Raw genomic sequence first — 25,776 nt, forward strand, 5'->3', positions numbered from 1 at the left:
CTGAATCTCTTTTGCTATGGCCATATTGAATCATCTAAGTTAAAAGGAAACACATCTTGTGCAAATGAGATGGTACGGTTGGATACTTTCGTAAAAATCAGACTTATACATGTGTAATCTGTCAATTTTACCTGTATCTGTTTACATAGATCTATGAGATGACAGTGTTTCGGAAGTAGATGTTAATCAAACTCGTGTTAGATAAAAAGAAAAAACAGTTGAAGACAAAAAAATATAGAAAGGTCCAAGACTGTTCTAACAGGGTCCACCTCCCATGGAACTACCTCCTTGATTTTGGTGGATTAAGTGCACCAGAAGTGTAACAAAACCAAACTGTGTGGACATGGGAAGAATAAGTAACATTTTTTGCATTTATTAAATATTATTTGCCTTGTTTGGATCTATTTAAATCCATATAACTAGACGATTATCTAGGGAAAGATAAGTAACTGTTTTAGATGTTAAAAATTATTTTTAAATGTGGACTTCTCTGGTTGCTTTCAACTAAAATGCCTATGAGAAAATTTGAGGAGCTTCTTAATTCTGAGTTTAGCATGCACTTGGATGGTGGTATTTCCCCAAGCTTATTGTTGATCTTTCTTTCAAAAACTCAGTGATATGTTTTTTCACAATGTGAAGTTTTTGAATAATTATATAAAGCTCTCAGAAATCACTTAAGTTTTCATATAGAGTGGCTAAATGATGTCTTTTGGTTCCTGACATTTTAGATTACAGAAGCTTCATCTTGCTGAATTTCAAGATGTTACTTAAGTCTAGGATTTGGTGTGTTTAAAAGCATGCAGCAAAATTTAGCTTCCAGACCAGTTTTCTTTTAAAAATAAAATTACCTACGAGGATGGAAAAGTAAGTAGTACGTTATGTTTTTTTAGACATACAGCACTTGTGTTGCTGTATAAAACCTGAATCATGTCTCTTCCACAGGAAAATGTTTCACTTAACCTCAAGTATTAATCTTCCTCATGCTTTCAGATAAAGCAATTTGAACATTTTTGGATATGTTCTTAAGAAGACTTGGTGATTCTTCATGTTTTTTTGAACCTAAGGAAAAGAAAGATACTGGAACAATTAGCAATAGAGTATTTCTTTTAAAGTGATATAGAGATAATTCTGAAATAACATTCTTGACCAATCAATCCTTCACCCATAACAACTCAGGATCAATAGGTTTTAGGTAATAGGCTTGATCTCACCATCCTTATACTTTTTTTGTATAAAGTATGTTTTTGCTTTACAGTTCTTTCCTTCCTTAGTAAAATCTCTTCAGAGGTTTTGTGGATCACTTAGGATGACACCTTTTGACTTCACTCCAAATTTTAAGTTTAAGGTAAATGGTGGTGGGGAGCAATCTTGTGCATAAGTATATACTTGATTTTTTTTATTATTTTTTAAACAAATACAGAAAAACACCAAAACCAACTTGTTATAAACTGTTTGCTTTGGAGTTAAGAGCAATGTGTTAAGGAGCAATAAGTATGAGTTAACTTTTTGTCAAGGTCTTATTAATACAGGGAGAGACTGAGCTCTCTCAGATATTCAACCTTTCTCCTTCTTTTCAGTATTTTTATATGCTCTCCCAATGAACATGTTTACAATGCAAGCTGATGTCTACTCTGCAAAATTACAAAACAATAAGAGAAAACAGCAGGGAATTATTTATCTAATCAATAAAATGGAATGGCCATATCCTTCATGCAGGGTCAGAGGCAATACTCAGCAAGTAACTTTGCCTTGTAATCAATTCCATGAGAGGTTTCCTAGGATTCCTTATTGTGGTGGAATAAATCACATCTTTAGCTTCCTCTTACTACAGGTGGTTACTGTTGGTTCATGTATCTGTACAATTTGCCTTCCATGACCAAAGCTTGCCTCTATCAATCAGAAATGAAAAGGACAGTTGTATCAGCATAAGGCTGCTTCCATATTTAAAAATAAAAATTAAGAACCACCAACCACAAATTGTTGTGAGGTACGTGGATAAGGCTGTACCAGCTGCTAGCTCATGCAGTTAAATTCAAGGTCTTTTTAAAATAAAGTTTGAAAAATATATTTTTCAAAAACAAGGTATGGAATTACTTATTCCTTCTAGTCTAGTAACTTCACAGAAAGGGGAGAAATAAAAAGCATCAATTAAACTCAAAACTTGTTAACTTTTCTATTTTCCTCTGAGGATAGATATTCTTCATTTGAAAATTCATAGGATATTTCCAGTGGAGAGGGGAAATAAAGTAATAAGGAAAAAAATAGTATGTTTGTACAGAAGTGAAGTTGAAGGAAAACAGTGGTTACCCAATGTGTGTGCTGGGGGAGGGGGGAGGTGGAGATCTTTTAAATCCTTACCCCAAACCTCAAAGAATTGAGTTACTGATAAATTGTGGTTGCAAAAATATGCATAGTCTCTGTGCCTAAATAAGCTCCAGTTACTGATATTTATGCTTGTTGCTCTTTGAAGTATGGATTGTCGTATGGGTGAACTCCTACTGTTGTGTATTTTGCAGATGGAACTGGTGCTATTGTTATGAGGAAAATGCTTTCTAATGTTTCCTGCCTCTTTGCCATCTCCTGTCTTTCAAGCCATACAATGTGTTTAAACAGGTTTCTCTAACACTGAAAGACAGAGCTTGCATTGGTTGTCTGCATTAGAATTGGTAGTTGTAGAAAGCTAAAGCCCTTTGGACTATTGTTCTCTAGCACTTACATTTTAATTTCACTTCTTTACTACTTGCATGCGTGTGTACTGATGAGACAAATGAATTGCTGAATATTAGAGGGGATTTGTGGCCCATTTTGTTTTATTCTGTAGTGAGGGACCGGATTCTGCAAGTCTGTTTTGTTGGAATGGAAAAACATGCATTTTCTGTGGTAACTCAACAGGAATGAGGAATTTTATTGCTAGAAGGTGGGGACAGAACAAGGAATGAGAACACTTGCAGATCTTACGGTTTTTGGTTTCAGTTCTAAAGATCTTCCTTCACAAGGCCATGTAAAATATGCACATTAGATGGTATCTGACTTTGGTGTATCTCTGAAAAATACATTACCCAGCAGTCTTGAGAATTCTGTTTATTTGTTGCAGCAAATACATGAGGTCTCTGGAAATGGCTTGGTTTGCAGCCTATTTGTAAAGGCATCTGTTCCCCCCCTTCCCATCTCTTTAAATGAATTTGGCTGCTTTGCATTTTAATAAATAGTCTGTCATCTTTGCATATGTGGTAATTATGTAATGGATATATATTTTAGTAACATAGTTGGGGAGAAATGCTTAAAGCATTTCAGTGGCTGCAGAATTCTGCTTTTTGCACCATTCAGTCAAGGCTTCTGCTGAAAGCTGGGCCTCCTTGCACTTGAATGCTGTGTTCAGGTTGGGAAGCTGGGGTAGCTACTAGGGGTATTGCTGTTTAATTCTGTGTACAAAAGCTAAACTTCTTAAACCATGTGAGCCAACTGAACTTTTTGCAGCTATAATGGACAGTTTTCACTCTTATTTGGCTCATACCTTCTTCCATTGCATTAGTAAGCAAATATAACTATAAATTTGGCTTCAGTTTTGGTGTTCCAGTGTGGACAATTAGTGGTGAGATACATTTGTAGACCAGGTGCTAGTTCAACTAGAGATGAGTGGTTCAGAGCAATAACAATGTCTTCATTTAAAAAACAAGCAAACAAAAAACAACAACAAAAAAAACACTTAATTCTGTTGTTGGCTCTTCTGGCTTGATCTTCCTATTTATGTGAGAGCATTAGTATAGCAGTGGTATTCCTTACTGTATAAAAAATAAATTCTTCTCCCTTGCAAATCCTTCTTATATGTAGATATGGTTTGACCAGCTGTTAAAAACAGAGTGCAGCCTATGAGAACTCAGTAGCTGTCTTTAAGAATATGTCAATGAACTCCATGGATTTCTCCAAAGTTAAATGTCAATTTTATTTTCATATGAATTATGTGCAGTCAGTGTGTATTCTGTCATGTGGCAGTCTCCACAAAATAATAAAAACAGATCTGGTAAACAGGTTTATTTACATATAATTAGTACTATAGATCAGGCAAGCTGTGTTTTTAAAGAACTAGAGCAGCTGTACAAGGTTAACTTGATTATGGGGGCAGAAATCACTTAGTCTAGTCTCAACTAAAAATATTTATTTATATTCCTTCTACTGTCACCATTTAGTTTTGCAAAGCTTGATTAGAAAAAGTGATCCAATGCAATAGACATCTATCAAAAATAGACTTCAGGAAAAATGCATGCATCAGTAACATTTAATTTTACCAGGAGCAGATCTATTTTTCATGCAGCATATCTAAATGAAGAAACCTCTGTCATAAGAAAGACAGCATAAATGATGGTGTCATTCTGTACACAGGGCTTTGCAATGGGGTGCTACATAATTCTGTTTAAAGCTTGGTACTTTTTAATTCTATCCTGAAAATCTGATTAAAAGAAACTGATATTCCAATGCCACAATTTTATATATATAATATATCAGTGCAAGAAAGAAAAAAGCAACAGTTATTTCTGAAAGCTAGTTTCCAATTGTATGGTTCATCAGAAGGAAATTTAACTGTAGCTGTTTTGGGGAGTAAATTATTGTTGTAGTTAAGTGTGTGTAGGAGCTGAAGACCAAGCCTGAATACAGGTTAGCAGGAATGATGTGATACCATAACCAGACTTTAGGTGTTACTTGGAAGACTTGTTCAGCTGCTCCAAGAGAGGAAGCTGCAGGCCTCGACGGTTCAGTGCTGATTGATCTTGGTTATATCCTGTAAGAGGCAGCAATGATACCAGAGCCTTTTTCTAGAGGCCACAGTAAAATAATCTACTAAACCTACCAGGTAGAAATGTATGTTGGGAGCAGTGAGAAAATGAGTAATATCATTCTGTCTGGAGTATCAAGTACAGCTATTTGTTCTGTTTCTCATCTCTCAAATTGTGGTGAGCATACAAGTTGCTGCTTATTCAGTTGGGTAGTAAGGGTTTTTAATAACATGTCTGGGACTCAAGTACTATACTGGTCCGTATCAGAGCAGAAATCTTCCATGGGCAGAGAGAAACCAGGGTTTTCCAGCAGGGACTGTACAGTCCATTTGAGAGACCTAATTATTGGGATACTGAGATGGTTACTTTTTATCTTTCTTGATTTTTTTTCATTTGAACTCTTTCACTGCTTAAACAGTTAAATATTTATTTTGCTGGAGAGCAAGAGAGAAGCCCTGATTTTATAGCTCAGTGGTTATAGTACTCATGTGGGCTATGGAGAGCCGCTGCTGCTGCAGTTAATATTTATTCATATAAAATCAAATCAGTCCAGTTGAAGAGATTGAGAGGGACCATTCCCAAGACACCCACTGGCTCCTGGAAAGAAACCTACCTGGTGAATGCGGGGCTGGAATTTGAATGTTGCTCTCCTGTTTAAGTGAGCTCTTTGATCGATAGCTTAGCGGTTATTGCAGGGCTGCTGCTTCTCCATTTTTGATGACCACTTCTTGATATCAGAAATGCTTCTCAGCTGAGTGTTATCAAAGCTATTTTCTTTCATGAGAATAAAATTACTTTTGGCAAGTAAGTGCTTTCCAGTTAGTAAAACTACATTAAAATTCCATTTTTTTTTTCTTATTGGTTGGCAACAGGGAAGCTTTATAAGGCTTCTTGGGCAGACACTGAGCTGATGTGTGATGAATATTTGAACTAGCAAGGATGTGTACACTTACTGGATGTACTCTGGGAGATGCACAAAATCTTCACTGGGATTGTTCTGTTAAGGATGATATACTTGGGAACTGTATCACAAAATATGAAACTCAGTGCTATTCAGTCCTAAGAGGCCAACTGGAAAAACAGCAGTCACAATCCAGCTCTGCAACTATCCAGTTTCTGAAGATTAGTAGGAACACTTCTGGTCAATGAGAGAGATTATATTTAGCAAGAGTGATCATTGCACCCAAAACAATTGTTAGTGCTAACAATACTGACAATCTGGTGCATGAATCATCAGAGCATTAAACATATGTAAAACTTTACAAAAACCAAACCTATCAAGATTGGCCAGTGATGGATTAATTGTCATTCTGTAACCCTAATAACACTGTAAAATTATCTCCCTTTTTATTGAAAAAGCAATCATAGCCTCTTTTCACTTTGTTTTATATATTCTGCCACAGTGCTGGATATATTCATAAATAAAATGATAAAACTATAAAAAGAAATGTGTAAATTAAATATATGTGTGCCAAGAGTTTCAATCTGACATGGTAATCGTTCATTTAATAATTTGCATTTTGGCAATAATGAAATTCATAAATAGCTAGGAATAGCAGTGCTAAAACATGCCAGGAAAAAAATGATGCTGATGTTATCAGGTGTTTAATGTTCAGATTGTCAGCTCCAGGGGCAAAACAGTTCTTGCAGCTGAGGAAGACTAGGTGAATAGCAAATCAATATATTTTGGAAATTATCTTTGTAACCTTTAAGTGAAGTAATAAAAGTTACTCGTGGGGAAGAATGATGAGTCTCAGATCAAGTGCCTGGCAGCTGATTGTGTATGAAAATTAATATACTTTGAATACAGATTAGTTCAAGTTTTGTAGCTGAATTCGTCAAATCCTAACTTCCAGTGGATGTAGGTGTATAAACATGACACAAATTTTAGTTTCATCAATTTGAAAAGTATGATTTGATGTTGAAAAAAAATTTTTTGAGGTATCTCTTCACTTTAGCTAACCACTTTTCTTAAAGTATGTATGAGGTACTCTTTTTTTTAAGTGTCTTGATGAATACCCAGAACATTATGAATCTGCAAATTCCCTGCTATGTAGTTACAGAAAACCCTCTTATTTCAGAATCCTATACAGAAATATGGATGAAGATACTCAGAAGACACTACATGTAACACTGCCAGCAGAAGAGTCCAGAAATGGATCTGTAAGGTGCGTATCTTTCTAAATAGTCAAATTTAAAACACGTATCGAAATGATATACAGACATGATCAAAATCTTGTGTTGGAGACTTTGTATGCCATCAGAACACGCATGAAGTCTTGTAACAGTGCTAGAGACATGCCTCCACTTGTCTTAAGGCATTAGAATTAACTGGATGAGAATTTTAACAGAAATATCAAAATTAACAATTTTGTAGCAGCTTTGAAAGATGGCTTCTTTGTTGCTTCGTTGTCCTCTGCTACCCTCATCTCCTATTCTGGTTCTGTGTTAGGAGTGGTGTCATCTACAGAATGTCCAGTTCTGCCCTTGAGAGCTGCACAATTTCTCAGTGTCTCTGGACACTTGTCTTAGTTGTGTTTTGAGATGAATAACTTTTTAAAAATATATCATTAATTGTGATATGCATTTGGAACTAAAATGGTTCTGCTGAGGGTTACACATACTTATCCTTCTCGCCTTCCAGATGCTGGGCTTCATAGTACAAACCTAACACCTGTCCCAAGACTTCTTGTTCATTACAGGTGTTTAGATACTTTTTTTTTGCAAAATCGTTCATATTATAATGGTAAAATATACTCTCAGGTCCATTGTTATACTTCACCTTAAGCACTGTTGTTGCAAAAAGGCTTGTTGTTCCAAAGATTGCCTTTTAGTATGCACATACATGCAGTAAGGCCTAAAAGTGTTTCCTCAGAATTAAACTGCAGGAAGAGAAAATAAGAGGGGGAAGCAGAGAAATATAGAAGGGGTAAGGGGGAGGTGGGTGGGGGTGGGAAGAGAAGATTAAACTGTTCGTACTTTATCCAAGTTTGATAATTACCTTCTTGGATTAATTTTGTCTAATCCATGTAGCTATTGATTTGGCAATAATTTGTGTTATATCACATAATTAGCCATGCTATACCATCTTTCTTCACTTTTTGAATTATGTTTCCTAAGGGTTTTTGTACTAAAGCATTGCCGATTGCATATAAATTAGAATAATTAGTAGCTAAAAATTTTAGCAGTAGATGGCACTGTAAGGTATTATCTTAATTTATATGATTTTCACTGAAGAGTTGAATCCGGTCCAGCATTCAGAATGAAAAATATACTGTTACTGTGACTTAAACACCATTATAGGGACATGTGTTGAAAGAGATACTCCTCATAGTTAAACTTTTTTTTTCAAGATTATGCTTTTGGAAAAACAGCTTTGTGCTTATTTCAAATGGAGGAACAACAGGTGCTTTTTTAGGGGGCGGGAGGAAGAGGTAGAGGAGTTCATTGCTTTGCAGAACAGGAACAGTTTACCTTTGTAGCTACTTGTCTCTGGTAATGATTTCATATATTTATCTGCACAAATCAAGCTTGTGAATGTTCTAAATTCTAAATATTCTACTTCTAAATATTCTAAAAGTTTTGCCCCTCTTTTTTCTACTGATTAGCAAAATAGTAGTTACCAATTAAAAACACAGTGGTTTAAAACATGTGTCCTTGTCAGTATTCCATAATCTCTCTTGCATTATGGTGCTAAACATCAGATGTGTTGTTGAAAAGCTTTTCTATTGTGGTGATAAGAGCATTTTTGGAAGCTTGTTTTGATGGACAACTGGGTAAATGTACAAGAGTGTGAATATGGCTGTGTAATAATCAGTAGTACAGTTAAATCTCTGAAGCTATTTGTATGGACAAATAGGATGAAGGAATTTGCTGTCTGAACTCTGGCAACCCAGAAGATCTGAGATTAATTTATGGGAGATATAAGATTAATAATTGTATTTCATTATTGTTTAAAGTCCCAGAGGTATGTTTTGAAAGTTGAATGGGAAGACTTTAATTTTCATGTTTATTAATATCAATGTCTTTGTAGCGGTCAATAGCTATCAGTCTCTTCATCAGGGAAGTTTTCTGTTGCTTGTGACTTCTTCAGTTTCCAACAAAATTTTTGGAAGTAATCATTTTGTTCTCAGCTAGGTTTTCAAAATATTGGTATCGCTTCTTCAGTACTCAAATCTCTGTGAATGTCACTGCCATAAATAACCACATAATGTGTGCCCATGGTGGTGCTACATTTTCAGAATGAATTAAAGCTCCAAAATGTGGAAGATAACAATGCCAACAGTTTAAAAGAAAATGTACAGGAAAGCTATTAAGGAATCTCAACATATATCAAGTCTTCCCTTCCAGATGCAGACTTATTTTAGCTTAGACTTTAGCTGAAACTTAAACTTCAGCTGAAAGTAGGAGGAGAATTACAGGCCCTTCCAGTTTTAGCAGTAATAACCTTGAAAGTGATGATAGCTTTTTCATTATTTAAAGGGCCATTGAATCATTTCTTATGTGTTAAGGAATTGGAATTTGCAAAAGTTTGTGGGTTTTTTTGCTGTTTTTTGATGATTACATTTTGATTTGCTATCTTTAGTTACTGCAGTTACTTCTGTGGTATCCATAAATCGTGTAACTTAACTGATATAAGTAATTATCTTTGAGATTTTGGGAAACAGTTGCTGCTTGGAATCGATTCCAATAAGTGATGCCAATAACACCTTATCCTAATAAGATGATTGAATATTTAAGTGATTGACTGAGAATTTTTTTGTTCTATTTAGTGTTACCTTAATGAGTTTGAATCTGTCTGTTGTTCCACTTCCAAGTTGTGTTCCATGCTCCTTCACTGTAAACCTTGAATTGTAAACACAGAAGAATGTGGTTGACCCCAGTCCTGAAAAGATAAAGGGAAATGGTTAACTTCATGCAGAAATGTAGATCTACTTTCAATAGGACTGTTGCGATATGTACACTTTGGAATGGATGTATTTTTGTGATTGGAAAGTTCAGAAGTGTGGCTCTGCATGTCTCTGTTAATGGGATGATAATTTAAGGTAAATATGGAAATGTGGTAATTTCCACATTCTCATTAGTGTCCTGGAAGATGATTAATATTAATTTTAAATGTCACTTTTTTACTTGGTAAAACTGGAGAATGTGGAATTGACTTCTAAAGTTAGCTTTTATTTCATGATTTCTACCTGTGGACCTACACTTTAATTCTGAACATTGCAGTTTATGTGCAGAAATTGTGTCACAGCAGATGATTCTTTAATCTATCTGCGTCGTCAGATTTTTTTCTGCTTTCTTTCAGGACTTTATTTGGTCCATGGAGCAATAGTTTGGACTAGTTAAATGGGAGCACATGAAGTGTCAATGTATCTCAACCTTGGCCATAAAAAATTGAGCTGATGTTCCAATTTTATTTCTGACTGTGTGACCCTGAAATCATAGTTAAGATGAAACCAGTGTACCCCTGGTTTAGAAAAGTAACTGCTTGTATAGGGAGACATTGTACTCAAAGCACATTACTGTTGAACATCAGTGGAGACTGCAGTGTTCACGACAGTACAGGGCTAATGCCAACAATATATAGTTTTCCTTTGTAGAATTTTCACTGTTGAGGGTGATACTCTTCTTGTTGTCACAGTAGTACTTTCTTTGCACAGTGGACTTTCTGAAGTGAGCAATGCAGCTACCTGATGTACAAGTCTTGAAAGTTTTTCTTCCTCAGGTTCTGAATATTTCTTGTTCCTTTTCTAGGAGGGCAATTCTTAATTTACATGCACACAAAAAATGTATTTACTCTGACTGCTCTATGGCCACACAGCACAATAAGTATTGTTTTACTTCTTAGAAGGAAGAGGTACTAATTAACATTCAGGCAGTACAGAAGAATGAGCTATAGGCATTGCTTTAATTATTTATATATATTTGCTTTTGCTTCCCATCAGTTTCAATGTTTAGCTAGAACAACCCTTTGTCCTTCATTAAACATGACCCTAGGTGTCCCCCTTTCTTCACTTCAGTAATGATTTCTGGCAGGAAGTGGAAAAAGTCAGCCTATGCTATTAGGTGACTATTGTAGGAGTCAGCCGGCTGAGGAGAATCTGAAGTGTCCTAAATGGATAATAATGAAGTACTGATTTGGTATCTGTTAATTTCAGATGAACCTTTCCTGTTTCATGACTTGTTCTGGCCTCATCGTTTCAGTGTGTTAAATGTTTTTTTCTTTGTGAGACTGAGCAAGACTCCTGGGTACTTTCCTGTGTGTCCACTGAAACTTGCCTTTGAAAAGTGTCAATTCTGTTTCTTCCCATTAGATTTTGTTATATCTTGTTTTATCTATTCATATGTTAATAAAAAAGTTATGCTGCCTTTAAGTCTCATAAGGTATGATCCACACAATCAAGGCTGCTACTCCATCAATCGTCAAGTCGAATATCAACAGCTTTTAATTAGTTTGAAGTGTTTAAAAAAGCTATTTTTACAAAGAAATATTTTAAAACTTAAAACTTTGTTTTAACTTGGTCCTACCCAGAACTTCTTGCACTCCTTACTTACTTTCACCCAAATCATTTTAGGGCATTCTCATTCTTTTGTTCCTTTAATATGAATTATTTTCAGACTTAAAGTGAATGTCCTGGCTTCTTTTAGGTCATGAAATATGTTAGCTGAATGTGTGTTCTGTGACTCTGAAGGATTGAATCTGATGCAGTTTTTCATAACAGGTTGGCACTATTCCTGGAACTGCTTGCTGATTTGATTGTACTCATCTGCAGAGTAAAGTCCTGTGAGATGGTATAGAATATATCCCCCTTGAAAATAAATTTGTTCTTGACTGTCTGGTCCATGATCAGGGAAAGCACCTCCTGAAATCTGAATCGTATTTGCTTGTTTGCCATTTGTACCAGAAGTTGGATAATTGTAGTGGTTAAAACAGTACTAAGCTCATTATTTAGCATTGTTTATAAAGAGAACAATGAACTCTTTACAATTGAAATTCAGGAGTAAGTACAAATGCATCCCTTTATTGAACAGAAGAGAAGTTGAACCCTACCATACAAATATAGATACATTTCATGCATTTGAACAAGAATGCCTTATCCAGTACCTAATATCTACTTAAAGACACTGCATATACAAAAATATTTATATGTACTCGTGTATGTATTTGCTTCAGAATTCACGGTGATTCAACATGCTATGCATTAAGCTTCATTGGCTTCTCTTCTGATGCACAAAAACATCACTGCTCCACAAAAAACAAATAAAAAGACTGTGGTGAAGAATTCTTTCCCTTACAGGTGCTGTAAAAGGTTGGATACAATCTCTTAACTGTCCTTAATTGAACAGTGAAATTTCAAAAGTAAATGTATATCGGTGGGTAGTAAGAAGAGAGTAGCTGTGACAAATAGCTAATGTAAGGGGGAAATTGCACTGCATTTCAGTGTTTACTCAGGTAAATGCAAAAGTAAAAAGCTTAGATGCTGTTATAATCAGACATGTATGTGAACATGCCCACACATAAACGAAATCTCAGAATAAAGTTAGTTGTCCAGGTAACTTACTGATGAAGCTCTCTGCCTCAGTTTTGCTTCCTGTTTGCACCAGATATTTCAGAAATTGAGTACGAAATAATGAGATTATAGTTAAACTTCAGAGGACTTGTACTGACTGTTCACATGCTTCATCCTTTAATGACTATCTTCAAAGAAGCAGTGGTGTCTTCATTTCAGAAATTGCAGAAGAGGCTTTATGAAGTCACTTTTTAAGCAGCAGTCACTGTTTTTGATGTGCTGGTCAAGCAGTGATTCTAAATACAGTCATTTGAGATTACAAGCCTTATATCAAATCACTTCTGAAAGTCTTGCCGTTGTCTTCAATGAGTTTTGGATGAAGCTATTTATCAGACATTCTTCGTTCATCCTTGAATCATATCCCTCCCTTTTGCCTTTGCGCTGTTATGTTCCTGCTTATTTTTTCCTCGGTCTTCCTTTTCTTCACGTGTTATTTCTGCTTATAACTTTCTTCCAATAGCCTCTTGCCACCCCAGGCACTTCAGCCTGGGAAGACTGCTCTTTTCCATATCGCCAGCATTTCTCTACCTCTTTCAGACAGATAGTTCTGCTAGACAGCTCTCTTTTATGTAGCTTGTCATCAAACTTTATTTCTGAAGGATGAGATTCAAAGAGCTGGCATGCTGCTTATTGCTAAATGGTGTATTAAACCAATGACTTAAGCTTTGATTCTATGAGGACTGCACAAATTGGGGGCTTATGATACATCTTTGGACTAGAATTTTAGAAGTCAAACTCTTGTGTAATTAATTGTTTTCATTACACTTTGAACCTTCTATGTTCCCTGCTTTCAACAGACAGTGGAAAAATTATTACAATTTCCTTAGTGTACATTGTTTTACAAGGAATCAATGTCATTAAGTGATTGTTCTGTTGAAAATTACCGGAAAAGGATCACTGTCTCAAGATACTGTGTGTGGCTATAAACATAAGAATACATGTGCTCGCTGTCTCTAAAGTACTGCAGTGCAGAAAGGCTGATTACACTACATGCTCCATATAGTATTTAGTTATCACTTCTGAAGGATACAACTATTAATACTTAATAGCAGTCCATTTCCTATTGACTTATTGCAACCCTAAAATGAACTCATTCTAGACCTTATCAAAATTAGAAACCCGAAGAAGTAGAATACTTAATCAAATAAGACCTAATTCAGTGTTTTAAGTTTAGTTGTAATTCACTAAGAGGAAAAAAATCTAAAGGTAAAAATAAAATTTAAAAATGTCACGGAAGATGAAGAGAAGGAGCCTGTAACTTCTGCCTAGCAATTTTTCACAATTTAATCAACAGTCTGTAATGAGTGCTAGCAGAGATTGAATTCTCTGGCTGTTGTTGGATGCTGTTACTAGAAAAACAGAGCTGAATGTGGAGTTCAGCAGGGTTGGATCTGGTGTGTTGATTGCACAACCTACTTTATTGTTATTTTTTGTTAGAAGTTAAATATACTTACTGCAATTTGGAAGGATCTGAACCAATCTAGAGATATTTAGATTTACTTTCCTAGCTCAAACAGACTCAAACTAAAATGTTGTGTGAAAATAAAGTCTTTGGTCGCTAATAAATTTTTTTTGACTGTTCTGTGTGTTTTCTTTGTTTGAGGGCCAATTGAAACTTTAATTGTGTATCTGGGAAGGGATTTCATTAGGTATTACACAAAACAAAAATGTACATGTGAAACTAGCAAATAGTCATGTAAAATACTCAGCCCTGGAGCAATAATGCAGGTAAATATAATAACTCCGTTAAACTGGTTACCAAGGATGTGTAGCTGGATCAAGTTGCTATGGAAATGTTTGGTCCCTGGTCAGAGATGCTAGTACTGCTGTTTGCAATCTTTTCTAGTTGCCTCACTTCGGCCAGATAAAAATCAAAATAAGGGTGCAGCGGGAAGGAATATTTGTGGGATACAGATTAGAATTTTTGGAAAAGGACATGCAGAAACATTAAAATGGAAATATTGTGTTACATATCTGAACTTTATTTCATGTTCATCTTGACAATAAAATGAGACTCATTAAGGTGTGTGTAGACCTGAGTTGCCATGACTCAGCTTACCTTATATCACTGGTCTTTAGCAAATCTCAAAGTGCAATTTATTTCACATGTTAGTACGAAATAGATATCTTTCTCTGTAGTGGAGAGTGGAATCTCTTTGGGATCAGGGATTACTTTCTGAAGCACATAATTACACCATTGTAATGATTGGTGAGTAGATACTGAATTATGATATGCCATGACAACTGCGTAATGTGATGTGTCAGTCTAGCTTAATACTGGACCCTCATATTTTAACAATATCATGAATATTAATTAGACAATAAGACTGCCTTAGATTCATGCTACCTGTAAGAATGGAACTAATCTTGGTGACCTACTGCAGAATGTACTGTGATGTTTAGCTTGGAGTAGAATAGCCCATCCTCACTTCCCATTAAACTATCCTATCTGAATGGAGTGTTGAAAGTTCCCTCAACTGCTGTGCCAATTGACAAACTTGTAGTAGATGTTTGTTGAGATGGGGAGTATTCCCTTTTTTTGCCTAAATAAGAAATAAACTCTTTGAAGCTGATGGTAGGTGTAGAAACAATGAATATTGCACAGTTTTTGCCCATTTAATTTGAAACAAACAATTTTCAGCCCAGCTTCAAAGAGTAGATTCTTAGCTGGGTTGGAACTTGGGTTTAGTTCAAGATTGCTGTAGCTTGACAACAGACCTCTGCTAGAAAATATTGCATTCCTTCTGCTGTGCAACTATAGTTGGATGCTTTCCATGTACAAAATAAACATTTTCTATTCCCTCACTCCAAATGCAAAATCGGTATGTTTTCTCCTGTTCTTATTGGTCACATGGTATGTTGATTGTATTAGTGGCCTGGCAAACCAGTTTCTAATGATCCCATGTTCTTGAAAAGAGGATCATGACAGCAGGATTACAATCATTTGGTTTGAGTAATAGATGTTTTAGAGGAAAAAAGCACTATTATGCACAATGTTTAAGTGTTACTGTTCTGTTAAATTCTTGCCTTCCTTGGAAATTGTCTTTGGGGTTCATGCATAGGGTTTAGGGGAATCAAAGCTACTTTCTCTTTGAATAGGCGGTGTCTGTTCAGTGCACCTTAGTGCTTCATGATTAGTTTCAGATTAGAAATCAGTTAATATCAATTCTGAATTCATCACAGTCTTTCACAAAACAAGAGTCCTTCCTTTTCTTATATGCATTATACCTTCTTTGCTTTTAGATGATTCTCTCCAGTTATCCACATATTTTTCTGGAGAGCCATTTTTATCCATGATTCCTTTGGTGCTTCTCCTAAGCTCTTTGACAATTTATTGCTGTTTCCTTGAAGGAAAACAAACAGAAGCTGTTTGCTTAAAACTTACATAAAGAGTAAATCTTAGAGCATTAGACTTACATAATAATGAAATGGGTGAGTGACAAGGCTAGGGTGATGTACTGAGGGGTGACATAAACATGGTAGAACTCCTCTCAGAAGTGGGAGCATTGTTGATCAAAGTAAATAACAAATCCAGCAGTGGTATATGATGTTAAATATGCCGTTAAGCTGCTATTAGAAATTCCTGTTCTATCCTATTACCAGCTCTTCAGACTAGTGATAACTCAAACTTCAGGACTCTGCTGATGAGCAGAAAGAGATGCAACTGAATGATGAGTGCAGATTTACTTCAAATAGTTTCTTTGGATCTGTTCATGGCTTCAAATGCACATGCGAAGTTCACAAAGCTTGTAAACTTCATGTGGGCTAGCACTCTACCTGCTGAAAAGAATGGGCTGTATGGTTGCAGTACAGATCATCTGTGCTTTATTTTGAAGATAGTGCAGACTGGCTTGATTTAAAAAATAAATAAAGTGAAAAAGGAATGAGTTACACAATGTGCTCAAACCATTGAGATCTACGAAACTCAAATCCCCTAGACCCTGTGTGTCAAGAACTTAGCCATCTCTGCAAACAATGTTTACAAAAAGATTAAAAAACAAAAATACCAAAAAGACAATTGGTTCAGTAACATGTTTTACAAAAGGAAGTAAATTTTCAATCTAGACAAACTATAAGCAGACCTTTTGTATTCATTGTGGGTTATGTAAAAAAAAAAAAAAAGTATATGTAAATTGTTAGGAGTATCCAAATACTCATTTGTAACTTAGTATTTGAATAAAACAATGGACAGGTTGTCAACTAAAAAAACTTCCCCTATATCATCATGGAGTTGATGACAACTGTGGGGGGGGGGGGTGGCTGCAGGGGGCTGCATAAAGAGAGGGAATGGGAAGTTATCTGTTTCTTAAAAAACACAAAAACACACAAACACAAAAAAAGTGAAAGAATGATTTTTCAGTGGATTGATGAGACGTGGCCAGAGATATCAACGAGAGCTAAAAGCGTTCATTCTGTTCTCAGAAAAAGACTGGATGCCAGCACTCAAAAGTAATTTCTTTCTTGATGTAAAGTAGTAGATATGTGGCAACCCGTCAAGTGAAGGACTGTAGAAATAGATTAGTCTGGGCTGATTATAATTTCGAAATGAGGTTATTTAATAAAAGAAATGCATAAAGTTGCAAGATATCACCAAAAATATATTTGCTTAGCAGATCATGTAAAACAGTCTGTGTAGTATCTGGGGTGATAACAACAGCAAGAGTGGTTTTTATTTCTGTTCTTCAGTAGTAAATAGTGACTAAAGTCAAGCACTGATAGCAGTCTTTGACTACTTGCATCAAACTTGAAGGGGAAAGCACCAGAAGGTTTATAGAGACAAATCTGACTCAGAAGAACATGATTGTTTCTTAGCAAGATATCTTAAAGGAAAGGAATAATACGGGAGGAGGAAGAGAGCGGGAAATCTGTCAGACCTATGGAAAGCTGTTGAAAAGCTGATTTTGTGAAAAGACAAAGGCGTCTCTCTAACAGGAGAATGCAGCATTGAAACTTGGAAAACACCAAAGTAACTTCTCTAAAAAAAATACCTTTGCATAGCACGTTCTCTACATCTTATTAGTTTCTGTTCTTCTTGGCTGTAATGTCACATACGTTTTCTGCAATCTAATTATAAAATGCAAAGTGTTTTGTTTTGTTCTGAGAGAGAGAGACTATCTTGTGTACTGTAGGTAAAATGGAATCGTTAGGGCTTTTACTGGAAAAGGGAATATTTTGTTGCCATGAGCTAAGTGGGAAGGGAGACAAAGATAGAAAAAACATCACATGCTGTGTTATCTAGCTATACATTGAGCTTTCTTAAGATAGGAAAAGTGGACTCTGGAAAGACTAGATCTTAGAATAAAGATGAAATTCTGCTGAATCGAAGTAGGCCACAGCTTGTCTGCTGCTTTGATCTAGCCTGGTGGTGTTTCTATGAAAGACTATCTATGAATCTTCATGACAACATAGGCATGTTAATTATCAACGACAATACCATCCTTGTGCTTCTCAGAGATTACCCCTAATCTCTCTGTTCACTGATTTGTGCTTTCCCAAACATAATGCATGTCCCAAAGGAGTAGGGAGCTTTGGAGATGAGTTTGTTTTCAAACAGGAAAAAAATTGAGCAGTCTTTGGATTTCGTTTTAATTCTTCTAATCAAAGTATTAAGTTATAAGAAAGAAATGGGACAGGGGAGGGTACCTGGAAAATGTGAGCAAAAGTAGGAGCCTAACGCAGCCTGCTCCTTGATATCTTCCGTAGCATCGCTCAAATCAAATATTCTTCCTCTCCTTCTGAAGTGTTAACTACAGTGTTGCAACTGGCTGATGCTCTGTGGTTGTAGACATCTTCAGCTGTACTTTCAAATGGATGCCTAAAAATAATGTTTAAGGGTGTTTTGTGGGAGATCTCTTAAAATAGCAGAAATATAAAAAATATGAAAAGACAATTGGAAACAACTTGACGCTATGAATGTTATCAGACTACAGTAGAATTGAGAAACATTTTGATTTGGAAAAGGAGTTGTAAGTAGTAGCTGTTGTACGTTTAAAGATTAAATACAGATGATAAGCTGTTTCAAGTACTATATTATAACTTACTGACGTTGGTAATACTAACAACCGTTATTGCTCATAGTGCATGCAATCAAGTCAAACTAATAAAAGATAGTTTTTATAAAGAAAAGCTTTTGGAAGCAGAATTCTAAGAAATCATTTTACAGGAAAATCAAATTCAGACTCCTTCCCAGTCTAATGATTTTTTTAATGAAAAATGGAGGTGAACTTGAAAATTATAAATATATATTTTTTTGGAAAAATAGGATCTTTGACTTTTGGTGTAAGGTCAGAAAATCTTTCATCCTTTTTAAGATAATTGATGTTTTAATACCTGGAATTAATGTAATTCTTTGAAGTACGTACATACAAGAACAGATGGGGGTGATTAAATGGTGGCTTATTATTCAGTCCCTTAACACCGGATACCATTGTTTGATTTCTGTTTAGTAATGTTGGAAATGTTGTGTTTGTATGTGTTCAAATTTTAATTACAATCATTTCCCATGTCTGATATTTTCTTTCATTTTTAATACATCTGATTAGTGTTTCAGGGCTTCCTATCTTCTTTTCAATATACAATGAGGCTTAAATTCTTAAGGGTTGCAATAATAATTTTTTGATTGTTGAGGGAGTTGGTTCTCTTTCTCTATTGTTCATTAGAGTATATTTCTTTAAATTTTTACTACTGAAGATCTTTCTTCATTAAGATAGTGAAGGGTATACAGGTTAAAACCCTGTGTGTAGTTGCATGCTATCTGCTTCAGAGCTCTAATTTAGAAAATAGGTGACTTAGTATTTGATTTGCTAACTCAGGCTAGTTGACTCATGTTGACTCATTTCTGAAGGTTCTGGTTCTGGGTGTCTCTCTTTACTAGTCTTATACTACCTTGTATACGATGATATACAGTGATACAACGTGATACAGATTTTTATTTTTTTAACCTGGCACCTTTGAAAATCAAGCTGTGATTGAAAATCAATCTAAATCTAAAGGGGGGTGTTCTGAAGTCCCATGTTGATAGGCTGATGCATTAAGTGATACTATCATTAATTAAATTTTAGTGGCAATAGCATGTAGTGACATCGATATTATGGCTTGGAAGACATTACGTGCTCTTCAGCTTCTAATAAAGCCTTTAGCAGAGGTTAGTGAGTAAACTGCCTCGGGACTAATCTCTTGACAATCTCTAAATTCAAGTGAATGAGTGAGTTGGTGCAGTTTGGCTCCCAGCAAGTTATGTATCACTAATCACTTCAGAAAATATTAAACATACTGCTTCTATAGTGTTGATGTTTTTCCATGTGTGGAAATGAAACCCAGTATACTCTGTGTGCAAGTTTGTACTCTAGATCTCAGAAGACAAGAATTTGGAGGCTGTACTTAGAGTCAAATGATCTGTGTTACCTTCCTAAGAGGTTTATCTCTGGTAGCAGACCTCATGATTAACATTGCAAGGAGAAATTTAGGATTATGGTGACTGTAGCCAACACTTCTCAGTGTTTCGCTTTCCCAACATCTAGCTGCGTGGTTTGTAGAATGATTATTGGTCCTGTTCTAGGCCTTTACATAGTATACTGTTCATCTCTACTCTTTCCAGAATAGAGATCTTGCAATATTTTCTGGTCTAATCCAACCAAATTCTGTAAATACCAGAGAGGTTCTTCAGATAATTTTTGTAATTTGATCTATTTGTTTATATAGATTCTAGTTAAGTATCAAATAAGCATTCTTTTCTATTTTTAAAAAATAGAACTAAGCAAACCTGTAAACAATTTGGAAAGATTTAATTAAAGACAATTTTTAATTGTTACAGTGAGGAATAGCTGAGAAATGCAACAGCAAACTGGCGGAATGGCCAAAATTTTGTAAGTGACCTTTGAGCACATTACTTGAAATATTTTTAGTACTAAAACTTCAGTACAATGCCAATGAGACTAAAAAAAAAAAAGCTTTTCTATGCAACCTGCATTTTATAAAATACTGTTAGAATAGGTCTGTCCCTCTGTATGTACATTTACCTGACTATCCTTGTCATTATTTGATCCATAGTTGATTATAATCTTCAAATGTGAGCAAGTGTTACCTGCAGGCATTTAATGATGCTTATTTTTGCATTAAGTATAAACAAATTATATGTCATTGTAAAATGTAACTTAAAAAAAAAATAGTATCAATAAAATTGGTTAAAAGAAAAAAAGTAGGATAGTTCCTTGTCATAACTTTCAGATTAACCCCACCCTCCCTTCCCCTGAGTCCTGTTAAATAAATGTTACTTAGTAGTCATCTGACAAAATACCTGATGAGAAGAATTGATCAGGAACTGTATTTTTAAAAGCTAGAAAACAATTCTTATGCTTCTTGCGGAAGCTGTCAGTTACCATAAATCAGCAAGATGCATCATGACCTGAAAAATGTCCTCTAGCACGTATCTTATGAATTGAATCAGGGACAAAGATATGCCCCTGTTTATGTATCCTTTCACTGCAGAGCATGTCAGCAGCTGGAAAAATGCCAGTTTGTGGAGAAATCCACAATGTAAAGAATTAAAATTTGTGGTAGAGTCATGTAGGCAGCTTTTAGAGAATACAAGAGAATATAGTATAGGGAGTTGGTAAATCAAAGTGGAAGTTTGACTGAACTATAGTATTTTAGTTTACCATCTAACATATCTATAGTTTATTGTTTAGTTTAGGTCCCATTCTTCAGCAATCCACAATACTTGGTTCCCTATTCTCCATTTCTGGGCCCTCTTATAGCTTGAACAGGGTACTGTGCAGAGGCAAAAATTTTTAGTGAGCAGTGTTATGTCTCTTTTGTTACATTGTCATGCCTTATATTTTGTTGATTTATTTCATACAACTTTTCTTCTGAATCACATGCCACACCATAAATTGTTTGCAGTTGCTGTTGATCAGAATTTCCACTTAAGGTAAATTTCCATAGGCATTTGTAATACTTTTTTCTGGCCATCTCTTTTCTGTGTATATTGGTGGAGGCTTGGTCTCAAACCATATGTTTTGTGCTGTGTGAAAATGCTGGAGAATCAGAGAAGCCCCTTTTGAGCAGGCAGAAGATTTTGGCCTGATGAATGTTATCAATGATGAGCATAAACGTAGTTTAGCATGCCCTATGTCTTTTTTATATTGTGTTTCTTATTGGTGAGCTTAAGGCCCTAATAATTTAATTACATAGCACCTGGAATTGGAATCAGCTTTTTCAGCAGTCTTTAGAGAGAAAATTGTAAGGGTAAACCTTGGAGGAAAAAAAAAAAGTCCTCAAGACATCCATGCTCAGTCTCCTTACTCTTAAGGTGCTTAATGACAACAAGCTGAGCTTACTTGATAATCTGCTGATTTATTTAGGTGCTAAAATAAGAGCTAAACTCCTTTGAAAATCTGGCCCTAATACTAGCAATGGGAGAGCTACTTATATATTTAAAAAGGCTTAAAAGTCTAAGAATAGAGTTGCTGATTTCTTTTGATGGAAAGTGGTGCAAACCATGATATTTGCCCCACTGAGTAATGTGCTTTGCTTAATTTTCAAAGCAGAGAAGACAGCTAAGCACTCAGTGCTTATATAATATCAGTGCCATTTAGTGTTTCTTCCTGGACTTTCCTGTAGGTGAATATTTAGGGACTTCCTACTTGTAGGCTCAGTTCTATGCTACAAGAATGGATTATATATTTGTCCTTGCTTTTTTTTTTTTTTTGGCAGAACATCTAGCACTGGAAGATATGAATTATTTGCTGGCTTACACAATTGTTTGAATTATTCAATGCTGGTGAAATGTCATCTTGTTGGTCACGCCTGCATCTCTCTATCTCTCTTACGGTATATATGTAGTAATGTAACCTGATAAAGAATGAAGGGGGATTTTATAAAACTTATTACTGAAACCTATTTTAAGTGAGAAGTCATCCAAGCTTGTCAAATATCTGCAAACACACTGTTTAAAACACTTCTTTTTGTGTATTGTCTGCCAGATGTTCTTTTTCTTAAGTGTTTCTGTTGCTTAGGTCTGCTCATTTCAGTGTAGTTGCCTTTAGTTTGCGTTATTCTGAGAGGTAAGTCTAGCCTAGTAATGGCTGTAGTATTCTCAGCTACACCTGACATACCTTCTAAATTGGCATGTTTAATATGCCTAGAAAGGCCTCTGTAGAAGCCCGCAATTTGATGAAAATCCTTTTTTCCTATTTACTAAAAGTCTTGCAATAGTGAAATAGCGGTTGGTAATCTAAAGCAAATATGGTCTACTCTGCACGGACAGCACTTCTAGGGTGAGAATATTGTGATACCTTCTTGATCTCGGAGTACATCAAACGGGAAGGAGCATGCACTGATTTTGAAATGTTCAGCAAACCTTTACTAAAGAAAGAAAACGGTTATTAGGCAGAGTTGACTGGAGAACAGTTGTTCTGTTTTGCAGAATACTTCATTTCCAAAGTTATTTGGTTGGAGAGATGTGAGCATCTTGAGCAAACAAATAGTGTTCTGCTTTGAAACTGTTCACCTGGCAGTCTGCCTGGGAGTTGTCAATGTCAGGAGCTCATGCTTAGTATTCCAGGTCATTCAGGCTTTCAGCCCATCAGGTGAGCTGCCAGGAGCTAAGCAAGCTAGCGAGAAGGAAGGAAGGCGGAAGGCTTCTCATAGAAACATGGCTTGGCATGCAATTCTGGAAAGCTTGTCTTGGATCCCTTGGACATTGCCAAAATTAAATTGTTCCACATAACATTTTAATTTAAATGAGTCAGCAAAAGCCATGGAGTAATATATTTGCTTTACAGTAATGTTTAATTTTAGCTTCATCCTGAACGGAGGAAGAGTATAGTAGTGATAGAATAGTTACAGAATTGATGGAGGTAGAGCTAATTCACAAATCAAGGCCTAATAACAAGCACTTTCTCAGGACCACTTCTATTTACACATTGTATGTAGGTAGAGGCACAGTAGCAAAATAGTCATCCGTCTGTTGTCTCATGCACCCTGATTTTTACAATAAAAACATGCATCTTTGGTACTGGAAGTGATTGGTACAGATACATAGCAAAGATGACAAGCAAGCAGACAGAAGGCAACTATACTGGTGATATGTTGGAAAGGAATGAAGTTACATTAAAAAAAAAAAAAAGAGAATTGGAAACCTGCTTCTAAGTATGCTTTTCTCTGAAATTCTGACATTCTAAAAATAGCATCAGAGAATAAAAAGGACTGGCTCAGTGTGGTATGATCACATGCAGATGAGCAAGGAAGTAAATGATAAAGTTAACATGGCATATGGAGCAAACAGTCACTGTACAAATTTGTGTTTCACATTAAAATCTTATTGAGTGGCTAACTGATACAACGTGCATTTGGGGACAGTAAAAAGAAATTAACCCTTTGCAATAAGACTAAATATGGGTTGGATTTCTAGTCATAAGCAATTTGTTTAGACTTCTGGGTGATCACAGAAGGAATATGTGGTCAAGTATTATTATTTTTTCAGTAAGACAAGTCTGAACAATAAATAAGCAGTAAATACTGAGGTTTTTTTTATAACATTTACATTTTGGGGCTTTAGAAAGAATTGATGGGGCTGAGCTAATCACTATTGCACTCAATAAATAAAGGAAAAATTAATTCCCTCAGCTGTAATTTCAAGACCTACTAATACTAGAATATATTTACACATTTTAGAAAGATTTAAACTATAAAAAGAAAGTTAATCAGTTTGTATTAATCATAGTCAGAGGGAAACTCCGCTGACAATTATATGAAAATACACATCACAATCAGTAATTGCTGTGGTTTAACTTTGTAGATTTGGCCTTTGATTTAATGTATCGGTTAATTAGGTAAAAATAATTACAGTTTTGTGTTAAATAGATATTCTAGACATGGTACATGTTAATGGCTAAATATGAAGATGAGTAACCAGTCTGCAGACAATAGTGTTGCTCAATGCTAATAAGAGATTTTAGGCAGTTACTTCATTTACTTTACTAGACCCTGAAGTATTGTCATTACTTAGTTTGTTCCTTTGCAGCTTGTAGAAACTTGGTCCCCAGTATGACAGGATAAAACAATGGGTCCCCAGTATGACAGGATAAAACAATGCACTCTATTTTCCGCAATATGAAAATAAATGTATAAGAACTAAGCTAACATCAAGTGTATAAAAGAAGCAGTTTTTGTGTTGGTCTTGAAATCAGTTGATTATACAGGAGCAGGCCTCTGAAAAAAAAAATGCAGGTTCATTAGCATCACCATATAGCATGTATGATAGTATTTTTCTGGAAGGGAACAGAGCTAAGAAAACATCTGTTCCCTTTGGACAGATAAGGTTTGAAAGCAGAAAATTAGAGAATTGCGTATCTTCAAGAGTTAGAGTACCCTGATTTCTAAAAGCAGCATATCAACTTCTGTTGCCATGCTTTATGCTTTTTTTAAAAGGGAAGCTCCAACTTTTCAATGATTTCTTTGCTGCTTGGCTAAGCCTCATTAAAGGGTCAGCTACTTGGATCTAATCTATACAGAATAAAATCTTGTCCCTGGGGTCTTAATTGCAAGACGGTTATCCTTTAGAAGGGTCAGTGCTCCTTCTCCCCAGATATGCAGTAACATTAATCTTAATATATGATTTATAAAGCCCTTTCAGTATCAGAAATGTTTGCTTCAGACTTTTACACATGTAGAGCACAAATAGCCACTACATCCTCTAAAGGAAGGAAGCTTTTGCAGGCATAAGTGTTTTGGAAGTTGTGCAAACCCTTCTCAGTAATGAATCTTCATATGTAGCATGTTTCCCCTGTTGCTCCTTCTCACTTCTAGCCAAGTTCCTCATCTTCTCTCACAGCAGCCTGAGCAGAGTTTTTGTATGCCTCATCAGTGGTAGTTTCCTTCAGAGATTGCATTCCCATGTCCAGAGGAAGAACTGCTTGGATGAAAGTTGTCTTTAGTATGTTCCTTTGATCCGTAACTCCTTAGTGCTGAAAAAAAGGAGTATTATCTGTGCGATTGTGACAAGAGTGGTATGTCTAGCAAATGTGTAAAATGCTCTGTGATAAGTAAATGATGACTTGGCTTCTAGCACTGATCAGAATATTTTGAGAACACTTAACGCTTCTTTCTGCTTATTTTGCTTGTGTTTCTGCTGGGGGTTATGTATTGAACAAGCTTGCATTGCCCCATATTTAGTACTAGTTCTTTCTGATCAAAAGCAGTGTCTGCAATGAATATTGTCTTTATTAAGATAAATTCTGTCCCCTAAGATATAGTATATGGAAGTTTTGAAAATCTTATGAGTTCTCAACCTGTCAAGTTCTTTGCAAGCACTTTGAATATAAATTGGATAAGCACAACAGTATAGCTCCAGCTTCTAAATGGAGCACAAAGGACTTTATTTCAACTGGAAAATGCACATCTATTGCGGTTTATACCAACAGAATAAGACA

At 35.5% G+C, this 25,776-nt stretch overlaps 1 protein-coding gene across 1 annotated transcript in view; it reads left to right on the forward strand.

The window, feature by feature from the left end:
- Positions 1-6,858: 6,858 nt before the first annotated feature.
- Positions 6,859-25,776, forward strand: part of SLITRK4 (SLIT and NTRK like family member 4) — a 235,633-nt gene continuing 216,715 nt past the window's right edge. Inside the window, exon 1 of the mRNA XM_067004832.1 lies at positions 6,859-6,940. The gene's annotated coding sequence lies outside the window, so the exon portion shown is untranslated. The remainder of the gene's footprint in view (positions 6,941-25,776) is intronic.

This window comes from Anser cygnoides, chromosome 13 (genome assembly GCF_040182565.1).
Source record: "Anser cygnoides isolate HZ-2024a breed goose chromosome 13, Taihu_goose_T2T_genome, whole genome shotgun sequence".
Classification (NCBI taxonomy): Eukaryota; Metazoa; Chordata; class Aves; order Anseriformes; family Anatidae; genus Anser; species Anser cygnoides.